Raw genomic sequence first — 24,307 nt, 5'->3', positions numbered from 1 at the left:
TTGAGGAAAATGTAATATTTCACTAGATTTACAAGAAAAATCATAACATCATAGGCAGCAGAAATAGCATTTGAAAAGGCAGGAAGGTTTGAGAAAATATGCCTCATTCAGCAAACTGTGGTTGGGGCCATGTCAGGAATTGGTACTAGAGTGTAATGTAAAGGGTAAGGTCACAAAGAGCCCTGGGTGATATACTAAGAATTTAAGACTTAATCATGTTGACATTGGAAGCCACAAAGGGATTTTTGAAAAGGAAACTTGTGATCAGATTTATATTTTAGAAATATTACCTGAGCACCAATATAGAGGATAGATTAGAATGTTAGCTGGAGGAAAGTAAGACATAGATATAAGACCCTCCCTGCCTTGGAAAAACAGACAAGTACTTTTACTAAGGAGAAAGAGTCACCAGAAGAAGAAAGAGATAAAAGAAATAGAGGAAATAATTTCAGAATTCCTTTGAGATGAAAATGGGTCTAACAACAGCATGTAAAAGGATTAATTCTCCAGAGGAAGGAAATGCTCATAAATTGCATTAGGCTTGAACAGAGAGGTTGAATTTTCTTTTAGCAAATTTTACAACTTAAAACTTGAACAAGACTCTTATCTTCTGAGTCCATTTTATTCATTTGTAAATGAGAACGGCACCTTAGTCTGCAACAAGGTTTTTTCCTTTTCAAAGGTTTATTGATATATAGTTTACACATTGTAGAATTCACCCATTTAAAGTACACAATTCAATGATTTTTAGTATATTTATAGTATCGTGCAAGAATCAGCATAATCTAATTTTATAACATTTTTTTGTTACCCGAAAAAACACTGTAGCCATTAGCAGTCACTCCTCATCACCCTCATCTTCTCTCCCCATCCCTAGCCATAGGTACATAAATACTAATCTGCTATCTTCAATATAGATTTATCTATTGTGTAAGTTTCATATAAATGGAATACCTTGTCTTTTGTGACTTTCTTTTACTTATTCTGATGTTTTTGAGATTCATTTATTTTGCAGCATTAGACAGATAATAACTCAATAACAACAATATAGACAGATAATATTTCATTGTATGGATACATTACATTTTGTTTATCTATTCATTAGTTGATGGATATTTGGATTGTTTCCACTTTTTGACTATTATAAATAATAATGCTATGAGCATTTATGTACAAGTTTTTATGTGGACATATGTTGTCATTTCTCTTGAGCAGAATCTTAGGAGTGGAATTGTTTCTTATAAAAATTTTGCATTCATATGGTAATTCTGTTTAACATTTTGAGAAACTGCCAAACTGTTTTCCAAAGTACTATTTTAAATTCTCACTAAGAAAGTTCTGATGAGAACTAAAAGACTGAATCAGAGTAATAGTCAGAGAAATAAGTAAATGCTAAAGTACAACCTATGGCTACTTTAATTATCCTGTTTTGTCTAACTTCTCCCAGAAAGCAAGCAGTAAAGAAACATTTAGTATGCATTAAATAACAAAAACAAAAACAAAACTAATCTGAAATTTATTAACATTCCACTCTTACATTTGTTATCGACAAACAGAAATAAAATTCATGAGCCAAAAACCCAAAACCTAAAGTCCAGGTCACTCTTTGGATTTCTTTGAGTATTTCCTAGATTTAATGTTTGTGGCTCATGAACACACATTTTGCTAGTAAGTCTCTAGTAATGCTAAGAACAGATGTTGAGTCTGGTATATTTAAGTTAACTCTAGTTAGCTGTTTCCCTCCCATGATTATTAAATTTTATTTAAGGGTTTTAAAAGATGGGTGGCAGAACTCACAAAAGGTATCTGAAACGTCAAAGACCACAAAGTTAGAGAACTTTTAAAAATAGCTTTAAGGAAGGTGACGTCGTAAAAGTAAAAGAAGGCTTAAGAGTTGAAGGATAAAAGTTGTATTTATAAATACAACTATGCTAAAAAATATATTAAAATAATAAAAAACAAATGAGGAAAAATATATTGTGTCTGTAAGTTAATTCCTGTTATAAATGAACATCGTTTCTATAGGACTCTATATTTTTTTGAGCCTCAATGTATTTATTCTAAATTTATTTGAAACATTTGCATTTTCCTCTGAAGAAATGAAAAAAAAAAAAAAGTTTTAGGTGTCCCATTCCCTTCTCTACTCCCCACTGGTCAAGTAAGCCCCTGCTGCGAGGGCATTTCTGTTGCTTCTGAAATCCTGACATAAACACCGATGCCATTTCTTTTGATATTTATGTTGAGCGATGGCACAGAAACCTATCAAGTGGCACACCAATGTGTCCGGGCAGTCTCCAAGAGTGAGGTAAAGTGAGGGCTCGTTGCTGTGGTGGATCAGTCATTGGGCGGAACTCAACCGCTCTGAGTCTCACCTGCCAGCGGAGGCGACGGGTGTGGGGAGAGCTGCCTGCAATCTGTCCAGGAAGTTGTCCCGGGCTGGGTGGCTGCCTTCAGGCCTTTGTGCTTGCACGTCTCCGCTACCTCCTGGTCAGGGCAGCTGCTGTTGTCAGGAGGGTCTCGTGCAGGATCTGCCAGTGGTCCAGCTCATACTGGGTGGAAGCTTGGTCGCTTGTGTGGGACTTTGGTTAGACGGTGAAGCCAGAGGGCTCACTGACGGACAAGTAGGCCTTCACGGCAAACATGGCGGTGTCAGCCACCTGAGACTTCTCCAAGGCATGGCCCTGCTTCCTGTTCAGGACACCATAGATGCCGCCCACTACTCGTTCTGGACACTGCATCACGACCAGGTGAGTGGGCTCCAGGAGGCAGAGCTGGTGGTCAGCACGTAGTCACAGAGGCTGCGCAGGCCGTAGAGGTGATCTGGATGTCGTCTGTGCACAGCATCAAACTGCAGACATCGAAGCGCTCGCCCTGAACATTCTCCACACACAGCACCTCTAGTGGAAGCCCGCCACCACCCTGCCTTTGATCTCTCTGAGGTACTGCACGCCCTTGGTAATGTCAGTGAGGATGAAGGGGTGATGCCATCAGGCCCCAAATACTAGATCTTTCAGGCCTCGACTGCCTCCCACTTATATTCATGGCCAGGTAGCTGGCGCTGCTGGAGCTCTTGGCAGGGGAACACCTCACCCTTGTTGATGCCTTAGGCCAGGCCATTGAGGAAGGGCTGAGCCCTCAAGTACAGCGGACTGTACTTGCTGGGGGTCTGGGATGGGCAGAGCATGTTCCACTCTTCGCTGATGGTCTCAGGGTGTGAGACAACTGAGTCGAATTTCCTGATAGGAATGTACACATGGACCTCCTTCAGGTCCTCCATCCAGATCTCCAGGTGCAGCTCACTGGTCCCAAAGATTATGTGCTCTCCCAGCTCCAGTGATACACAGCAGCATGGGATCTGATTTGGCCAGCTGCTTAAGACCCTTTACCAGTTTGGGCAGATCCTCCAGGTTCTTGACTTCAACCACAACACTAATGATGGGGCTTATGCTGAACTATATCATGCGCATGGATATGGGCATGTTTGAATGTGGTGACTGTACTGGTCTTTACCAGGAACTGGTCAGAGCCCTCCAGGCTTGCGATGTTCCTGCAAGGCAAGTCCTGGATGGGCTGGCATAATGGCCCAAATCAGAAGAATTGTTCTCTGGATTAGCTATAGGTACAGGTCCTCTTTCTTCCCTGGCATGTGGTTGGGGGTGTGTATTGTGGTGATCATTTCACAGTATATACAAATATTGAATCATATGTTGTATACCTGAACGTCTGTCCTAACCTTGAGCAGCCATCTCTCGGGCACATGCCAATGATTTCATAGATGTGTAGGTAACAGCAATTGTGGTCAGTCTGACCCCCAAAATGACTGGTTTTTAATTGGGGTACATAGGGGAATCATCTGGGAGTGTACCCCCACCCCCAAGCAAATACATATTACAAGGCCTTAGCACAAACCAATTGCATTAGAGTCTGCACACATTCTCAGACATGTTTGGTACACAGATCAATGAAATAAAAATTCCTCAGGTCATTCATATTATTATTGATCATAACTTCAAGTCTGGCTTTAAGGAGTTTAGCCTGCTTGGACCATCATAGTTATAATTCTCCCTGTCCCCTTTTTAGAATGACATTAAGAAAAAGAAATTACTCCTTAATAATAAATATGTGATATGTGGATGTATATTTATTATATCTAATATAATAAGTCTAGTCAAAGAGGAAGGCTAAAGAGGAACACAAACCTCTAAATTGCATTAACAGAATGGTAGTGGACTTGAGAAAAGATGTTAAGGACATCAAAAATATTTTGAAGCTTTGGTCAGAAGTAAGGAAGAACAAGGGATAGGTCTACTTAATGGAAAAAAGTTTCTGAAAAATTTAATTGATTTTACATCTGGTTTGCTTCTCTCTTCTTCATAATCAAACACATAAAGAGAAATTAAAATGTAGGGTAGTTAGGACCCAATAAATGAGAATCAAACTGCTCTGAATGGATTAAGTTGGGAAAGACAGTATGTATTTTGGATGACAGAGATGAAAATAAAATAATCTCAGTAGAATGACCACGACTAAGCATGGACATTTTTGTGGCTAAATTGTAATCTAGCACTTGAGTTTAAAGAGTCAACTACATAAGCAAAGACTATGTAATACCTAGTACAGTAGGAATTCATATAAAAAAATCCTATAGTTCACTGAAAGAGTATAAATTTACAGTGTGGCATGGTTATCACCATGTCTATGGTAGAACTATAGTGGCCTATACAAATGAATAGTGCCATTGTGTTAGTTCTATTGAGATTTTATTTGTTTGTTTGTATTAATTCTGTTGCTGAAGTAATATAGTAATACTCAGAGCACCTCCTTGTCAGAGGTATGTATCCTAGTCCCTTAAGTTCCCATTTTGAGCTCCTGAGATATCAGTGTCAGCAAAGCAGTATCTTTTCCTCAGAGATCTGAGTCCTAACTATAGTATTCCTCCCATGAGCTTCTAAGTTCTAATATTTTATCCTCTTCCTCTGTTCCCTCAGCTTTAGGGTGGCAGCTGCAGTTACTACCTCTGTAATACCTTAGTGTTCCCTTTGCCTTTTCAGTTTTCTAATACCTGGGTAACAATTCTTTTAATTAAATTCTATTAAAATAACTGTAGTTTCTGTCTTATGATTGGACCCTGATGATTACAACCAAAGATGAGTAGATTATGGAATATGGATAATTAATAGATCTTTTCAAGTATTAAAGGCTTGTATGTGAAAGAAATATATTTGATATTCTTCACAGTGATGGTTTTTTTATATTTCCTTTTTGGAGGTTGCCCCCATACTGCACTACCATAAATAGTCATATTCTAGAGCACATGACCTAGTTCCATGGCCACAACTGATTGGACCAGGGTGCGCACTTTACCTAGGGACAATAGATTTTAGGCTGATCTAAGTGCCTATGAGAAAGTTTGGCATAAAGCACTTTGTTCAGAGATACTGAGCCAAATGGATTCTTTCTTTTTATGATTTTGAACCAAGATTCTCAATTCAAAGCTGGACCTAAAGAAGCATGTGATGCAGTTGAGTCGATTACTTAGCAGAGTGTTAGTGGCTTATGAATTCCTGTCATGGAGTTTTTCAGAGACATTTGACCTATGAATCACTCTCCTCTACCCTCAGCAAAAGCATTTCCATAATTAAGTCTGGGTTTACTCTGTGAGATGGCTATATTCCTATCATTTGTATGTTCGAGCAGAGCATAGATGCCTGTCAAGATTGCTGGAGATTTCTTCAGTGAAATCTGTTCATGTTAGAATATAAAACATGCATGTATTTCTGAGCTCTGCTCTAGATCCATTGAATAAGAATATCCTAAGAATGGGGTCAAGTCATATACTTTAAAAAATAGCAGCAATATTAACAAGAACAACCTCCTACATGTTGTGCTGAAGTAGTTGGTCTGCAGATCACTCAGATATGGGAAGAAAAGGACTATATTATTGTTTTGGGGCAGTTGTCAAACTATCCCAACACTTAGTGTGTCACTGTTTTTATTGTATCATGACTTTGCGGGTCAGTAATTTAAGCAATCTCTGCTGGGCAATTCTTCTGCAGCGTTTAGTATTGAGTAGGGCTACTTGGTGATATTTAACTGGAAACTAATCTCATCTGGAGTTCAAGATGGCTTCACTCATATACCTGGCATCTTGACAGGGACAGCTGAATCCCTCTTCTTCTCCACAAAATTTCAGGACTTCTCCTTGAAGTCTTTTCAGCAAGGCATTCGAACATCTTATGTGGTAACTTGACATCATGTGGTAGCTTGGGGCTCCCACATGCAGGGCAGAAACTGGCAGTTCTTTCAAATGGTAGGCCTGGCTCTGACATATGCCACTTCCACTGTTCTTTATTGGTTAAAGCAGTCACAAGCCAGCCCAGATTTCAGGGGAGGGAAAATAAACCCATCTCACAATGAGAGAAGAGTTAAAGAAATTTGTGGTCAGTTTTAATCCATCACAAAGCTCTCTTAATTTGTTGCAAATTATCTCTTTAAATTCTTAGTGGTTTGAATATGAGAAGGACAATTCCAGTATCTGGGAACTGCATGGAAAGGCAGGCCAGGCAGGGCATGGTTAGGCAAAGGTATTTCTGGCTCGTCCTCTATAAGAAAAAGAAGTAATGAATGCACAAAAAGAGGGAGATACATCAGAGGTAAATTCATCTTAAGCAGAGTTTCTAATCAGAGTAGTCTACCAGAATAAGATGGCAAAGAATTTGAGTCTCTAGGTTACTCCAGGGTTGGAAGTAAGTAATATTTGTTGAATTCTCACCAAAAGTATGCCAGTAAATGCTACTCAAGCTCCAGTAATAGTGATAGTTACTATTATATTAATTAGTCATTCTTTCAAGTTAATATGAATATATATATTCTTTCCATTGAAATGGTCTTTGTCTTTTAACTGAGAAGGAAAGAGGAGAAATGTTTTATTAAAATTCCTTTATATTTTTAAAAGGTATCGTAAAATATGATAAATAGGATCACTGTGATAATTTTTCTTGGAAAGCCGAACTGACTTCATTTCTCTTATTGTAACTAAATTTTCTGAATTGCCTTTCTTAAAGTTATAGTAACTTATTCTCATTGAAATATGAAGCATACTATGATAAACTTGTTTTCCTCCTTTATTGTTGTGAAATTGTTCACAAATTGCATTTGTGAGTTGCGAATATGCTGTTAGTCTTATTTACACTCGAGAGCTGATTAAACATGTTTTTGTTTATATTAATTATAAAGCTCAGGCTTTTGGGATTACTATTTGTTTTTGTTTTTATTTATTTAATTTTCCCTCTTGGTAGGGATTGGTTATTACTTTGCTCCAAATGGCTGAGTGACTCAGAAATGAAATTGACATAGACTATTCAATATCAGATATTTTGATTTAAATTAATAGCATAAAAGAGAATTTCAATGAAAATGCAACGTCATTTAATAAATTAACGTGGGACAAACTCAGGCTAAAGGTTGGTTTAACAAAGTTGCTTGAGGTTTCGGTTTGTTGAGTTAAAGACTAGGGAACTAAATTCATTCTGTGTATACTTTCTCAAGACAATAATTCTAAGAATACTGTATCTCACCCCCAGCCCCTCACCTCCTCAGGTACAGAACTCTCCAAACATAATACGTGTTCCTGGCATGTATTCTTCTGGTGACTTGACAGATTGGAAAAATTATCTCTTAAGGGAAAGTCATCTCTTTCCTTTATGGAAGGTGATTAATATGGATGCCTTTTGTGCAACATTTTAAATTCTCTGGCCATATTTTTTATTCCAACTACTGCTACAATAACCAGTTCTTTGCAGGTTTCCAGCATCTTCATGAATGTGAACCTGAGCACCTTGCTAGTTTATCTCAGAGCCTCGGACTTGAACTGAGTGCCTCCAACTTCCTGGTCCTGACCTTCTCTGATATCACATCATGGAGACCTCTTTCGTACTCATGCATGAGCAGCCTTGATGTGGTGGGAAGTAAACAAATAGATAAAGGCTTCTCTTTCTTTTCCAGTGGACAGATGATTCCTACACACATTTCTTAAGCTTCTCAGATTATTACTGATGGATGGAGTAACCAATTTCCCATAGTAGTGAACAACTACATATTGGCTTTCTTTCTTTACTTTTCTGTTTTATTCCCCTGTCCATCATTCCTGTTACCTGTAATAGCTAACACATAAATCTTTCCCTGGTATCTGCTTTTATTGGAAGAACCAGAGCTAAGACAGAGCCTGTAAAACTTGTTCCTTCCATTGAAATTATCAATAATGTGTTAGAATTTAATTAGGGCATGTTTCCTCAAAATTGAAAACAAGAATATCTCAATATATGAGACTTTGTGTTCAGCACCCTCTGTCATTCATCTTTGTTTTGTTTGTTTTCTCTCTGCTGATACATCTATGACCTTTGTTCTATTGACACACAGACAAGAACTTTTGGAGAAACACGTCTGCTTATGAAGTTAAATGTTGGAGAAAAATATTTTGAACTTCAGATATCTGGAAGTTTTTATGAAATTTTTAGTTAATTTACTCCTCCCCACCCCCAAATAATAGAATAGCATTGAATGTGTAAAAATCGAACTGCGCTTCCCCACCCCCAAATAATAGAATAGCATTGAATGTGGTAAAAATTGAACTGTGCTTGCATGCACACACATACACACACACACACACACACACACTCACTGGGACAATTAGATATCCCACACACACACACACACACACACACTCACTCACTGGGACAATTAGATATATCTGTTCACCTCATGTGCACATCTTTGGGATGGGGGTGGAAACCGGGGTACCTGGAAAAATCCCATGCAGATGTGGGCAGAGCATGCCAACTCCATTCAGATAGTGGCCCTGGTTGGAATTTTTTTTTTACTAACGTTATCACAAAAAGATGTTGAAGAAAACAATGTTATTTGAGGAACCACAGTATTATTTTTTAGTTAATACATAGTTAAATGAATATGACTCTTACAGGTAATGACTTTCCATTTAAAAAATTTTTTTCAATGAGAAATTTTATATTTAAGCTATAGTAAGTATTGCCTGACTGCTGAAAATTTTATTCTTTCTATTCCTAAAAGGGATGAAGAGATTTCAGATGATTCGGTTCCAGCCTTGGAATCATAATGGGTCTAGGCAAGAGCACTCTATATAGTTTTATCATTTCCTTTCATGTTTCATCACCAAGCCTATTCCCCGTACCTGCCTTCTATACATCTTTCACTCGTTTATCTAATGTATGTTCTTTTAGTTTTCTACAGCATGTATGTATGTATGTATGTATGTATGTATATCTGTAAAATATGGATACAACTTTTCCTTGTGTGTATATTCTTCATAACAGTGATGTACTCTAAACTTCATTCTCTCAAAAAGGTGTTCCTAAAATATTAGTTACTATATATAGATCTAGTTCATTCCCTTTGATTGCTTCATTGCTTTTTATTTTATGCTTATAGAACATATTATTCACATTATTTACTTCCTCCTCGTGCATCTGTGTGTTTCTCTGGCACATAATCCAGAGCCTTGTGCATGCACTATATTACTGAGTACTAATAGTTTATACTCCAAAATGACATTTGTCCTCTCACAAACAAGATTTCATGAATACTCACCAACAAAAGATAATACTTGATAAGCTATTTCTACCTACTCAGGGATGTAAAAATGATACCAGATTATTATCTTAATTTACATTTCTGTTATTAATGAGGTCGAGTGTTGCTTTGCATCGTTATTATTAGCCACCAATCTGATCATCACCAGCCAGTACTTCTGTTTCCTTGGTTGACTCCTTAGGATCTTCCTGAATTGTGAATATTGGTGTGTTAGAAAGCTCAATATTTGAACATCTTCTAAATCTATGCTTATTCTTTTGGATTTTAAAGCCATCAGTTTAGATGTGATGATGATCTGTGTCCTGATGACTTCCAAATTTGTATCTTTAGGCAAGGTTTTTTTTTTTTTTTTTTTTTAATATCCAGCTGTCTCCTTAATATGTCCTCTTGGATATTCAGTGAGTATCTTAAAATTTACATTTCCAAAAGTTAACCCCAACAAATCCTTACTCATCTACCAGTCTTCCACCCTTTCACTAAATGCACTAAAAAATCCTGAAATTTGCTTTGACTTATAACATTCTCTCATAGTCCACCACCTATCCATCAGTTAACCCTCTCTTGGCTTTATTGTCATTATATATCCAAAATCCAAATGCCTTTTTTATACTTCAGCCATTATCCTTCTGGTCCAAGCCACCATCATCTCTTGCATGGATTATTGCAATAGCGTCCTAACACAGCCGTTTGCTTTAATAGAAACACTAACCTTTCAAAATATGTTTTTTACCTGGCTTTAAAGCCCCCTGTATCTTTTTATGGCATTTATAGTTAAAACCCAAATCCTTATAGCGACAAAAAAAAAAGTCCTATATGATTGTTCTAACCTTACCTGTACGTATGTACTTGCCAACTGCATTCCAGCCACACTAGCCTATTTGATATTATTGAATATACAAGTCACCCTTCCATCTCAGGATCTTTGTAATTTCCTGTCTGGAATCCTATTTCCTTGGGTAGCTTCATGTTTATTTACTTCTCTTCTTACAGGTCCCGCTTAAATGCCACCTTGCTTTTTAATTCCTTTTGTCCTGATTTACTTGGAAATACTCATTATTACATGATATCTTATGTTTTCTTTTTTATAGTGTGAATTTTCTTTAATTGTATTCTTTTAGAATATAATCTGCATGAGGGAAAGGACAATTTTGATTTGTTCTCTGCTCTAATTCCACTGCTTTAGAACAGTGCCTGGTATTAAAAACATATTAGTAAAATAAAGAAATGATCTTGCTTTTATCTAAAATTATATTTTAGGTGATGTTAAAATTAATATACAGTTTTCTTTTGGTTCATGTTGGGTTCCTATTCTTTTCGTTTAAAGGTATATATTCTTTTAAACCTTGCTTTACTCCCAATATTTCTATATCCTCATCCTTTTAAAAATGTGTCACTTCTGGACAGTTTAATGTGTATGTGTGTGTGTGTGTATTTTAAGAGCAGTTTTAGTTCACAGCAAAATTGAAAGGAATGTACAGAGATTTTCCATATATCCCCTGCTCCCACACATCCATATCCTTCCCCATCATTATCACTCAACAAAAGAGTACATTTTTCACAAGGATGAATCTACATTGACACATAATCACTCCAAATCCATCATTTACCGTAGAGTTCACTCTTGGTGTTGTACATTGTATAAATTTGGACAAATATATAAGACATGTATCTACCATTATAATGTCATACAGAGAATTTTCACTGCCCTAAAAATCCTCTGTGCTCTACCTATCATCTCTCTCCCTAATCCAACCCATGGAATCACTGATCTTTTACTGTCTCTATAGTTTTGCCTTTTCCAGAATGTTATATAGTTGGAATATCACAGTATGTAATCTTTTTGGATTGACTTCTTTCCCTTAGTAATATTCATTTAGGTTTCTTCTATGTCTTTTTATCACTTGATTTGTATATATTTTTAAAAATTCAAACTGAGAACACTTCATTTTCTAGAAAGTATGTTTAGCCTGTTTTTATTTACTGTAATTTTAGTTATGCTAAGACTTATTTCTATAATTGTTTTTGACGATTTTTATTTACCATGTTTTCTATTTCTTATTTTCTTGTCATTAATTAAAACAAAATTTCTCCTGGCCTGAAAATTATATGTTATATTTGAGACTTGTAATTATATATTTTTCTCTTCAATGTTTATTGTCCCATCCAAAGGAACTCCTTTGCCCTGTATTGATATTGTAAGGAGTTTTAGGATCCTATTGTATTTCCTTATTTAGTTACAAAGTAAGTTACATAAGTTATTTGCAACATAAAATTTACTTGCTTTTCATTTTTCTTCTTGCAGGAATATATATTTTAAATAATCATTCTAAGAGGATACAAGTATGATAAAATTTCTGTGAATTTTAAAGTTGAAACTTTATTTTACCAATAATGGATATATTAGTTCAGATAAATATTAAAGTCATGGTTCAATTTTATTTCCCTTCAATATTTGCATATCTGGAGCTACTGAAGTGACATGAGACTATAACTTTTTTATTCCTTGGTAGCGATCTGATTTTGGCATTTTCTTTGGGGATATATGTTTAGGTGTAATTTTTGTTTTTTGATTATTTATCCTAATGCACTATGAGCTCTATGAGTCAAACTAGGCTAACTGCAACCAACAACCAAAATCTAAGTTAGGAATTTTAAATCAGTAAAGGTATGTTTTCGCTTTTACCACAGTCCAGATAGTTGTTTGGCAGGTAGTTACCCAATGTGGTCATTCAGTTACTGTAGCTCCTTTGTTCTAGAATTAGTATTTAACTCCATCTAGAAACAAGAGAAGAGGAGGAAAATGTAGTCTTCTTGTGTGCCCAGGAGGTCAGTGAACCATTTTGGTACAGATAATTGTCGCTGTCACAGAACACTATCAAATTGAAGCCTAAAATAAAGCCTTTTTAGTTTTGGAAAGATTCTTGGTTATAATTTTATCAACTATTTTATTCCATGTTTGCACTCTATTTTCTCTTTTGGTTTTTCAGCTCAATGAATTTTGATACTTCTATTTTTGTTCTCCAACATTCTTGTCTTTTTTTTTTTTTTTCCTTATCTTTACCCTGCTATTTCTTTATCTTTATTTATTTATTTTTTATTTTTTATGCCTTCTGGGAGAGTTCCCTGACCCAATCTTTCAATTAAGTAATGTAATTTTGAGTGTATTCATTCTGCTACTCTACTGGAGTGTTTATTTAAAAAAATCTCATCTTTCACGTCTAGTATTTCCATTTTAGAAATATCGGATTGGCTTGCTGCATGTTGTGAATATGTTCCCTTTTTCTTTTTAAGTATATTTTACTCGTTTATTTTAACATTCAGAATGTTTTAATTTTCCGAATGTCCCTTCCCTTTAATTCATTTTCCTGCATTAAAAGGTTTTATTGTCTTCAAAAATAGTTCTCATGTCCCTTAAATGTCTCTTCATTTTTATCTGTAAGCCAATCTTTATTTCCTGGAAAGAAAGGAAACAACAGGTGGCCTGGCCTGCCATCTGTTGGGTAGGTTAAAATTACCATACGATGAGTTGTGAGTTTGGGGCTTATGCTTGCCACTACCTTTTTCCCCCTACTATTGAGTGCTTTCCAGTCTCTCTACTCAGGCATTACTCTTGTCCTCAGATAGCAGCCTCTTAAATATCACAGTCCTGTGAAGTGTGAAACTTTCAGGGGACCATCTGGCTGCTGCAGTCCTAGATTTGGCTCTCTGCAGTAGCAGGATGTATTGCTTCCCTTGATGTTATCCTATAGTTGCCAGTTGAAGATCTAGCCATCCTGAACTGTGTTATTAACAGAGTGGGCAATGATTGGGGAATAAGAATTTCGGGGTGATAGGTATACGTGAGTTTGCTGTTTTTAGAAATAACAAAATGTCTTTGAAATTGTGAAGCCATGTAGTATAGTGAAAACATCTGTCCATTTGCCTATTTTTTTCATTCATCAAACATTTATTTATGCTTCTACTCATTTACTTAACAAATACTTATTAAGGGCCTATTATGAGACAAAAACTGTTACATTGCAGTAGAAATTCAGTAGTAAACAAAATAAAAAAATACTACTCTTACAGTCTGCAGATGGAGGAGACAAATAAACTTATGTATAATTTGCTAGAGTAGGAGAAGTGCTGTGAATAAAAACCAAATAGATATAGGATAAATGTCAGAGACAAGGGTTGAGCAGAGACCTGGATGAAGGGAGATATGAGTGGGTTCACTTAGCGTCTCTGTCACTTATAAGCCATGTGATTATGGGCAAGGTTTGGAGTGGGACAATGCATATAAAGGCCCACTGCATGGCACTGAGTTAGGGACTCAAAAAATGCTGGGAGTTACTAATATACATTATTAATAAACCCAAATTAAAAATTAAAATAGTGTTTTAGCATATCTAACTTTCCTGTCATTAAAAATTGCCTTTAATTTGTTGGAAAATTCTGTGAGATTGGCAACAAACTCATATAGTAAATCTTCTTATTCACTTTGTTTTTATATCTGAGGATCATTAGTAATGGTATTGACCATGGACAATGAAGTTAAAAGATTACACTAGCAGGAAGTGTTGGATTTTAAGGGCCATTCAAGGAACAGTATGAATTAGTGAAATCTGTAATGAGATGTTCCTTCTTTGCTATCCCCCTCTTTCATTTTTCATATGAAGACAGCTGAAGATTGAGAATAATTTTGAAATATAAACATATCTAAACTCTCCTGTGTAGTTCAGGATTTTCATCTGCATAAATATATGAGCAATGCTGAATGACATCCTTTCCATCTTCCAACACCTCCCTGGCCCTCATCCACACGGGAATTGAACATCTCATTGCTTTATAGTCACATCTGATCAAACATGATATTAATTATGCAGCTTAATCTCCTACCTTAAACATTAGAATTGGTCTGAATAAATTGGCTACTTTGTAAGTCTGTCAGCTTTAAGAGTTGTATATTTTCCATCAAAGAAGAAACTAAAAAGTTTGAACTATCTTGTCAAAAGGCACTTTCCAGAGAAGTGTCCAAAATGTTTTGAGTGGCTGCAACACTGCAATAAATAGATTGTTCAACTTTGCTACTTTAAAGGGAACAACTCATTTAGAAGTGATCTCCAAATATTAGTATTCCATTTTTTTCTAAAGATAGTTTTATTTAGATTGTTACACATAAAATATGAAAAACATATCTTTTTCTTGTTGAAATTTGGTGGAGGGAATTGTAATGGTGAGAAGCCCAGATGCCATCTACTTAGTTTTCTCCTGATTTGCTTAGACAGTCCTCCAGAGGTCAATGGAACACCATTTGGAAACCACTAATTTAGATTTAAATTTTCCAACTGTTATTTGTAGGTAAAGAAGAAAAGATAGATGTGATCTCCACTGAGTCTTTCTCTATAACATGGGTTTACGATGCCCAGATTAACATGCTGTCTCTTGACATACATTTTGATTGTAGAAGAAAAATACAAGAATTTCCATTCATTATAATGAAGTATTCTAGTAACATGTACACCTTCCTAGAAGTTCAACAATCTCTTATCGAGGAATAGATTTACCCAAGGTGGGAGGAGGTGGGACTTAAATAATCATCCCTCTGTACTAGATATTTGCTTAGCTATAACAACTTTGTGATGTTTAAATCTTTTACCTTTGCATAATTAGTTGTGTCATAATATTTCTATCTTTATTCATTTATTCAACAAATACTTTTTCAAACCTACTATATATCAGAACTAGAGTTAGAGCTTGAAAACAATAAAATAAATAAAAGAACAAAAAAGACAAGTTCTCCAGGCTTTTGGTACTTAGAGAAACTTAATTTACAGTAAAATATTTACAATCATAAAGGAAAAGTACCTTTTGGCAGTGATAGTCATTCTTTATTTTCAAGTTGGCAGAAATTACCAGAAAAAAAAATGCTGTGATACTTTATCATTGAATTAATGATCTTCATTACTTTAATATATATTTTTTTTAACATGTGGTAGTTTCTACTTTGAACTTTTCAGAGACTTGTTGGGGGTAAGAAAATAATTTGTTCAAACAAATGAATATTCTGTATTATTTACTGATTTCCTCTATCTGTCTCTTAATACAGGCTAGTGGTCTTAAATACAAAAGGAATATTAGGTTGAATCCAGAGAGCCTATGCATGAGATGTTGCCTGGATACTTCTCAAGAAAAGCAGGACATTTTCTTCACTAGTTATGCTAAGTGAAATTCAGCCTACCCAGTTATGTACTTGAAAACTTTTGATGGGTAAGATGAGCTATTTGTGGAAAGCAATCGTGTTCTTTGTATTGGCAGTAGCACAGATACCATAGTAAATAAATAATTGATATTCAATACTTTATTCACTGGCTAATGGGTTGAAACTTGAAACTATTGGCTATGAAGAGTCTAAGAGGGTACTATTCTAAGAAGCATAGCATAAGGGTCATTAAGTTCTAAAACATTCACTGATACTTCAAAAACCAGATATTATGCAAAAGCATTCTGTACAATTTATTTCCTGAACTTTTGCCAAAGACTGTGATTTTCTTCTAATTCAAACACTATCAGCTTCAGTAAATAACAGTTCACAACTGCTTTCTTAGCCCTCCTTGCATCCAAGTTTTTAGGAGGGCACATGATTCCTCTTACTTTTGGTTCTACATTTTAAGGATTTTGTGATTTGTTGATGACTCAGATGAAACCCCCTTTTAAAGAGATGACTCAGTGGTATTTAAGGAAATTCAGTTATGTTAACTGGAGAAACAATTTTGTTGGCAAGAATATTTTTTCTTTGAAATGTTTTATGACATCAGTTGACAATATTGCTGTCTTTGACACATTCTTATATCTGTTCTGGTGCTTGTTGGTGCTTTAGGTGGTACTTGCAAATACAGTAATACTTCATTAGCTCAGACTGGCTGATTCTTGATTTGGGATAATTTTCAAAGGTAATTGGTGGAACTTTACTTGTTATAGTCACCCAAAGAAATAGATTGCTAAGCAAAATAACAGCCTGAATAAGATTTCTGGAGTGATTTTGATTGAGAAATAAAATGTTATGCAGGCATTTCAAACATATTTTAGACTGAAAATCATTATGAGATCATTATCTGTACCTTTCCAGTTACTGGTTGTGTGATCTTAATTTCCTTGTCTGTAAAATAGTGATAATCATATCACTATTTAATGTTTCAACTACTTTATTAATTAAATGGTGGTACTAACTGAGCTTACATCAAGGAATGCGAATAATGGGTTAATACATATAAAGTGCTTAAGCAGTACCTGGCATTTACAATTCTTCCAATGATTTAGCTGTTTTTGAAAATTATTAGTGTGCTCACCACTATTTATTAGTAATATAAAACATTATTTCTGGTTCTTGTTTAACCATCAGAGGAGAAATTTAGAACTCTATTAATTATGATTTGGATCAAATTCATGCATTTAACAGTAGCATAAATATTCTAAAATAGACATTTCACTAGTGCAGACTTTCCTGGATTAATGAAATTTACCTCCATTTTTCTAGTTCTAATGTTAAGAATCTGAATTGCACTCACAACTTGTGCCAAACATTATTATCGCACGATTCTGTTTTATGCTTGATTATTTTTCCAATTTCCTAACTCCTTTGCCTCAGTGTTCTTACCCTTAACTTTGATAATAAAAACTGTCTTGAATACTTTATGGGGATGCTTTGGGCAAATTTTGTTTTATTTTAACCAGCATGCATTCCTTCCTTTTCTGGTATCAGCACTTGGTATTTTCCTTTAGGGCTGACATCTTTACTGTGAGATATAGTTGTAATGCCGATTGTCAAAAAATGTGCCTTACTCATTTATTATTATTATTATTATTTCGTTAGCAAATTTTGAGAAATGAACCCCGGAATTATAAACTTGAGCAGAGATCCAAAAACCCAAACTGATAATTTCTTTCATTACCAGGAAGCATCTAAAAGATACCGTTATTAGTTTCTGTTACCCAATCACTGTCAGTGCTTTTGTTTCTTCCCTTTGTTGACGTAGTTCTTTGGCTTTTCCTTTTTTTGTTTCTGTCATATTTTTGAAAAATATTTCATATATTTCCAAAACTCCTTTTTTTGATTATTTGTCTAAGTTAGCAAGAGTTGGATTTTGTTGCTTGCAGTTAAAATCCCTAACTGGTTACAGTGCCCCCAAACAGACTGCAAATTGGTAAGAAAGCTGTAGTTCCAGTAATTTGTTGAATTTAGTTTATAATGCTGAATTTCTTCTCAAAATGGAAGTGTGAGGGTTCTTTGGTTTTGGAATTTCTTTTTAGTTCTAATACCACAAAAATGGTTTTGGGATAAAATAGAATATTAAAGATGGAAGCCCTCTGAGCAAACTAAAAGTATTTACATTAATACAGGAGGTATCCTACTAAGTGCATATCAATGACTAAAATATTCTCTTGCACTATCTTAGATCAAGATAGCACAAAGGAAATATGTTTGAGGAAAGGCCTTGAAAGATAGTGAGATCATGCCAACATCAGAGTAAATAGGGAAGATAGATACCTTTTATCCCTGGAGGGGAAAAAAAGCATCAGAAAATATTGATGGTAGCACGTAAAACTTCATTGCTTCTGAGATTTTTTTCTCTTTCTCTAACCTCCCACTTAAGCTGTAAAGGAGTAGTGAGGACACCTGCTCATTAGTTGTCAGTTCAGAGAAAATACAAAAATAGCAAACCGTCCCTGAGTTGCCCATAATATTGGCCACCAAACCTTGTTTTTTTGTTTTTGTTTTTTTTTACCCTGCTACCCTATTTTATTTCATTTTTTATTATTTTAAACCACTTTATTGAAGTATGATTATCATGTGAAAATTTTGCATATTTAATGTATACAACTCGATGGATTTGAGGATAAATATAAACCCTTGAAACCATCACCATTGTCTAGGCTGAAAATTTATCTATCACTTCCCAAAGTTTCCTCTGGTTTCTTTTATACTTTTACTTCTTTTTTTTTTTTTTTTTTTGGTAAGAGCACTTAACATAAGATCTACTCTATTAGCAGTTTTTAGGTATACAATACAGTACTGTTAACTATAGACATGCTACCGTATAGTAGATCTCCAGAGGTCTTTATCTTATATCACTGAAATTTTATATTTTTTAATTATTGCTTTTCCCTTTTCCCCTACCCAAACCCCTGGCAACCACAATTCTACTTTCTGCTTCTATAAGTTTGATTAATTTAGATTCCAAATTTAAGTAAGATCATGCAATATTTGTCTTTCTGTGACTGGCTTATTTCACTTAGTATAATGACCTTCAGGTCCATCCATGTTGCTGCAAATGGCAGTATTTTCTTCTTTTTAAAGGCTGAATAATATTCCATTGTAGGTATATAATAGCACATTTTCTTTATCCATTTATCTAATGATGCACATTTAGGTTGTTTCATGTCTTAGCTATTGTAAATAGTGCCACAGTGCACATGGGAGTGCAGGTATCTCTTTGAGTTAGTGATTTCAATTCCTTTAGACAAATACCCAGAAGTGTAATTACTAGATCATAATGTAGTTTTGTTTTTAATTTTTTGAGGAATCTCCATACAGTTTTCTAAAATGGCTGTGTCAATTTATATTCCCACTAACGCGTACCAGGGTTCCCTTTCTCCTCCGCTCCAAGTTTTTTTTTTTAAATAATAGACATCCTAATGTGAGTGAGAGGATATCTCATAGTGGTTTTACTTTACATTTTTCTGATGATTAGTGATATTGAGAACCTTTTCTTGTACCTGTTTGCCATTTGTATGTTGTCTTTGGAAAAACGTTTACTCACATCCTTTGCCCATTTTTTTTTATATCAGGATTTTTGTTTTGCTTTGTTTTTGTTTTTGCTGTTGTGTTCTATGAGTTCCTTAAATACTTTGGTTATTAACCCCTTGTTTGATATGTGGTTTGCATATAAATATATCAGTGAATATATAAATATTTTTTACCATTGTGTAGGTTGCCTTTGCATTTTGTTCATGGATTCTTCTGCTGTGCAGAAGCCTTTTAGTTTGATGTCATCCCGCTTGTTCGTTTTGCTCTTGTTGCCTATGATTTTGGTCACATATCCAAAAAAATTACTTCCAAGATCAATGTCAAGGAGCTTTTATCTTTCAGGAAATTTATAGTTTCAGGTCCTACATTTGAGCCTTTATTTTGACTTGATTTTCTGAATGGTATAAGGGTCCAGTTTTATTCTTTTGCATGTGGATATCCAGTTTTTCCAGTGCCATTTATTTAAGAAGGTATTCTTTTCTGTAAGAAGTTGCCAAAATTGGTGTTTCTGTGTGGCGATGAGGGCTAAAATTTCTTATTTCACCATTTTGCTGATGTCACTCCTGAACTTGTTAATAAAAGCTTATTTTCTATCTTGGGTTTAACAATAACTCTATCTGTGATGACAGAAGAAATTGTTCCTTTTTAGGAACCAAATTGTTACTTATAATTTTTAAATGAGATTCATTTATATGTTACTAGCTTCTTTCACCATTGTTTCAAAAATAAATTGTTTCAGGGGTGGAGATGGAGGCATAAATATGTTTCATATGGGAAGGCATAAATATGTTTCATATGTTCTTTTTCTAAGGTGCATTTAAAAATGTATTATAAATGATGTTAAAAGGAAAGTATCTTCAAAATGGGAGTAGTATTTATTTATTTTCACAAGTGCTGTTATATATGTATGTCTAATAATCAGTGATATCTTAGGAAATGTTCAGCAAATATGGCACAGAAATAGATACATAGAAAGATAAAGATATAGTTGTAAAGCTAGAAAACATGGAATGCCTCAATATGAACCCAGCAAACTGCTGAGTTAACACATATTTTAGGGAATGGGAAATTAGAACTTCTATGAAGTAGAACAAAACTTTCAAAAATAGTTACAGCTAATAGAAGTTCTACGTCAATGAATCCTATTGATTTCATTTGAGGTAATATCTTAGAAGTAAAGTCATAGTTTGTAGAACTCATGATATCTTGAATAACATCAAGGACTCAGTAGGTATTCAGTCATCTAAGCTGATGATACTGATTCAGCCACATTGGTGTTTAGTCCTGTAACTTATTGTTTGGAAATGATGATACCATCATCCTTCATTTTTACTTTGTTGGGATATGCTAAATTGTTACTAAAACAATATCCATATTATACTGCAATTAGATTAAAACAGATGCATTTTATTTATGTTTTGTAACCAAAATAACAAGAGGATCTCATTTTTAAGTCAATCTTATCTATAGGTAAGTCCCATAGAAAATGGAGGATAAAGTCTTAACAAAGAATCAATATTTTTAAATAAGCGTATTCATGTTTGTTTTAAATACTATTTATTAATTATGCATTTTGAGAAGATATTTTTACAAGTTTCTGAAACAAATGGTCTTAGAATATTTCCCAATTTAGAAAGTTTTATCTTATCCTGTCCTGCCCTACCTGAGTCTGTCCAACACTGGATTGAATTAAGGAAGAGATATTAATTCTGAATGTGAAGCCCCTGAAGCTACCAGCCTAGATATTTCCACAACTGGTTCACTAAGAGGCACCTAAAATGATGGAGCTTGTGTGCAAGAATAATTGCTTCACTTCTAGAAGAATACTCCAAAGTTCACCTAACTAGCTTAATTTTAAGAGAGGCAGAGCAGAAGAGGGCTGTATGTGCTCTCAGCTCTCCTTCAAGAATGAAGAGAAAAACTCTCTTCTTCCCCTCAACAAACCCTTGGAAGGCTTCATGATGCCCTTTATTAATGTTGGTCTTGTATTGTCAGACCAGAGAATTAGAATAACATTGACTAAATCTTTCATATCCTCAAATCATTCATCACTGACCTGCCATTTTCTATAAAAAATAACTGGATGATATTAGAACTATGGAAAGACCAAAATAAAAGTAGATAACAAATCTCAATCAGAATGTTTTTCTGTGCTTGACATCTTATTTAACATAAAGATGGACAGCTAAAGAAAAGAGCTGAAATTTTTGTTTTAGAAACAAGATCAGTACATGTGTATAGAACTGATCAGATCCACATTGTCCAAGAATGATGTAGGGCTAGTAATTAAAAAATTCATCTTATCTTTATAAACTCAAAATCCGATCACAGATTTTGCTCATTATAAAGATATCAGAATGCTTCCAGACCAGAAATAATCCAGAATACATTAAGTAATACTTAGTCTAACGTTTTCAATAAGGCAAGGATGAAAACAAATATGTTTTTGAAAGATTTGGTTGTCAAAATTGAAATGAAAGGGATATTCTGATTAACTTTTAGTTGACCAGATTGCCTTAGTCCATGAGCATTTTTAGTTTTTAGACTGAAATTTGAGAATTTCACTAAATGTTAGTGTAAAGGGCAATTCTGAAATAGGAAAAGAAAAATCCAGTTAGACTTCTTAAAAATCTCAGCTCTGTTTCTTAGTTGTTGCCTGATCCTGGGCAAGTTACCTCATATGTCAGAGTCCTTTTTCTTGGGTTTAGACTAGTAGTCACTTCTAGATTTAAAAATTATGATTTTAGAGCACTTTCAACATCCCATTCTACTAGTGTTATAAAGCTTCTCTGCTTTATAGGCTGTATGCTTTTTAAAAGTAGACATGAGAAAATCCTGTTTGTAGTGGATAGAGCAATGCTAATGTACCAAAATTTGTAGACTAGTAGTTTCTTCTTGTCATTAATTTAAAAGAGCAAAATTCTAGATAATATTTTTCACTTTCTACACTCCAGATACATTAAGCTTTTCCTTTTTGTTACCAAAAGTTAAATACTTTGTAAATAAAATATTATTAAAATCACTGAAAATTTTCATGGTCCACTTAGCTAACAGAAGAAATCAGTTTAGTATGTACAAGAATAGCTTTTCTCTGACTCTCTTGCTTGTGCAATTGAACCTTCTTACTTGCATGTTATTTGTGCATATAATCAATTATAAACCCTAAAATCTAAAGGCCAAGATGCTTTATGCAAGGAAATTGCAATACTATTCGTATGTAAACTCAATATGAGACAAAATCCTACCTTTATATAGACTTATATAAAAGGCAATGAAGTCAGCTTGGAAGAGTTGAGTGGAAGAAATGAGATTGAAGAAGGAAAACACCAAGCATGTTAGCAGTGAGCAGTCTATCCAAAAGAAAGTACTGACACAGTTGGTTGCCATCACTTCTCATCTCCCTCTGTCCTCATTGGCAGGGCTTGAATTTAGAATGCACCTAGGGCACAGATATAAGACCTACCCTTGGATGATGAAACTTGAAAAGTCTTTTGGAAAGCTTTTGGAAAATATTTATCTCCCAAGAAGGGGAGGGAGAACAAGAGGGATAAAATTCCCTTAAGCTGTATTTTATCTACATGAGATCTCTGAAGTTGTGGCAACCACCTTGCAACAGGAATAACAAGGCAAAGCCCGAAGATAATAATCCTAGAATGGCAGAGCAGGAAAATAAAAAAATCTGGATCCCTAGGCCACCAAACCAATCCCTGAACTATCTGTCCTTGGATTTATGTTGGGAAAGATTATTTTACTTATCATTTAAACTACTCTGGTTTACTCTTGTTGCTTGTGACAGAAAGGGTTGTAACTCTTCCATCTCTAGCTACCAGCTCACTTTTGACATCGTTTTATTTTTGTCCTAGACATCCTTCCAACATGCTAGCACTTGCTTCTGTAGGATTGTTTTGGGTTAGAAGACCTGGGAAGTTGGTTTGTGTGGGGATGCCTTTTAGTTCCACATTTTACTTTCTGTTATAGCCTGGAGCAGGAGTTCTGCCCACTGAGAATGTGCATATACAGTCAGTCCTCCATATCCATCCATGGGTTCTGCATCAACCAACCTCAGATAGAAAATATTTAAAAAAAAGTTGTGTTGTTGCTGATGTGCACTATGTAGTTATGCCTATGATTGTTGCATCTGTACCAAACATGTACAGACTTTTCTTGTCATTATTCCCTAAACTATACAGTATAACAGCTACTTACATGGCATTTACATTGTATTAGGTATTATAAGTAATCTAGAGCTGACTAAAGTATATGGAAGAATGTGGGAGAATGTGCGTATGCTATATGCAAATACCATGCCATTTTATCTAAGGGTCTTGAGCATCCATGGAGTTTGGTATCCACATGGGGTCCTAGAAAAATAACCTTTGGATACTGAGGGACGATTGTACTCAATGCACTTTACTGAATATGCTATAAAAGAGACAAGAAACTAAGGAAGTTCAATGGTTGCAATCATAGCAAAAGAGTTATATCTACTGTTTTGTAGCAGAAAAAAGGAGAGTGAGTAAATAACATTTAGTGTGGTGGTTAGTAACCAGTGATTTGAAGAAAGTGACTAAAAATGATTTACTAAGGCCCCACCATTAATTTGCAGCATATTATCATGAATGAGTCATTTAAATTGTCACTTCCACATTGCACTATTTTGCCCTTGTCAGTGCTGATTTTATTTGTTGTCATATTAGTCACTTGTTCAGTTATTTTTGGCTCTCTTGTATTTTCTAATAATCCTTAGTAGAGTTTAGTCAGCTAAATACTTTTGTTGGATAATATGTGCATGAATGCATCTAACAGAGGATTTTTATTTTTGTTAATTAGTGTAAAACTTTCCTTCAGATTTTCTCTGAAGATCAGTTAATATTTCTTTTTGCATTTCAAGTG

General features: G+C 34.8%; 1 pseudogene; it reads right to left on the bottom strand.

Annotated features, from left to right (window-relative positions):
* Nucleotides 1–2,368: 2,368 nt before the first annotated feature.
* Nucleotides 2,369–3,676, bottom strand: LOC102895907 (annotated as a pseudogene).
* Between the last annotated feature and the right edge of the window lie 20,631 nt (nt 3,677–24,307).

This window comes from Pteropus alecto, unplaced genomic scaffold (assembly GCF_000325575.1).
Source record: "Pteropus alecto unplaced genomic scaffold, ASM32557v1 scaffold222, whole genome shotgun sequence".
In the NCBI taxonomy this organism is placed as follows: domain Eukaryota; kingdom Metazoa; phylum Chordata; class Mammalia; order Chiroptera; family Pteropodidae; genus Pteropus; species Pteropus alecto.
This window is presented reverse-complemented; position numbering and strand designations above follow the sequence as displayed.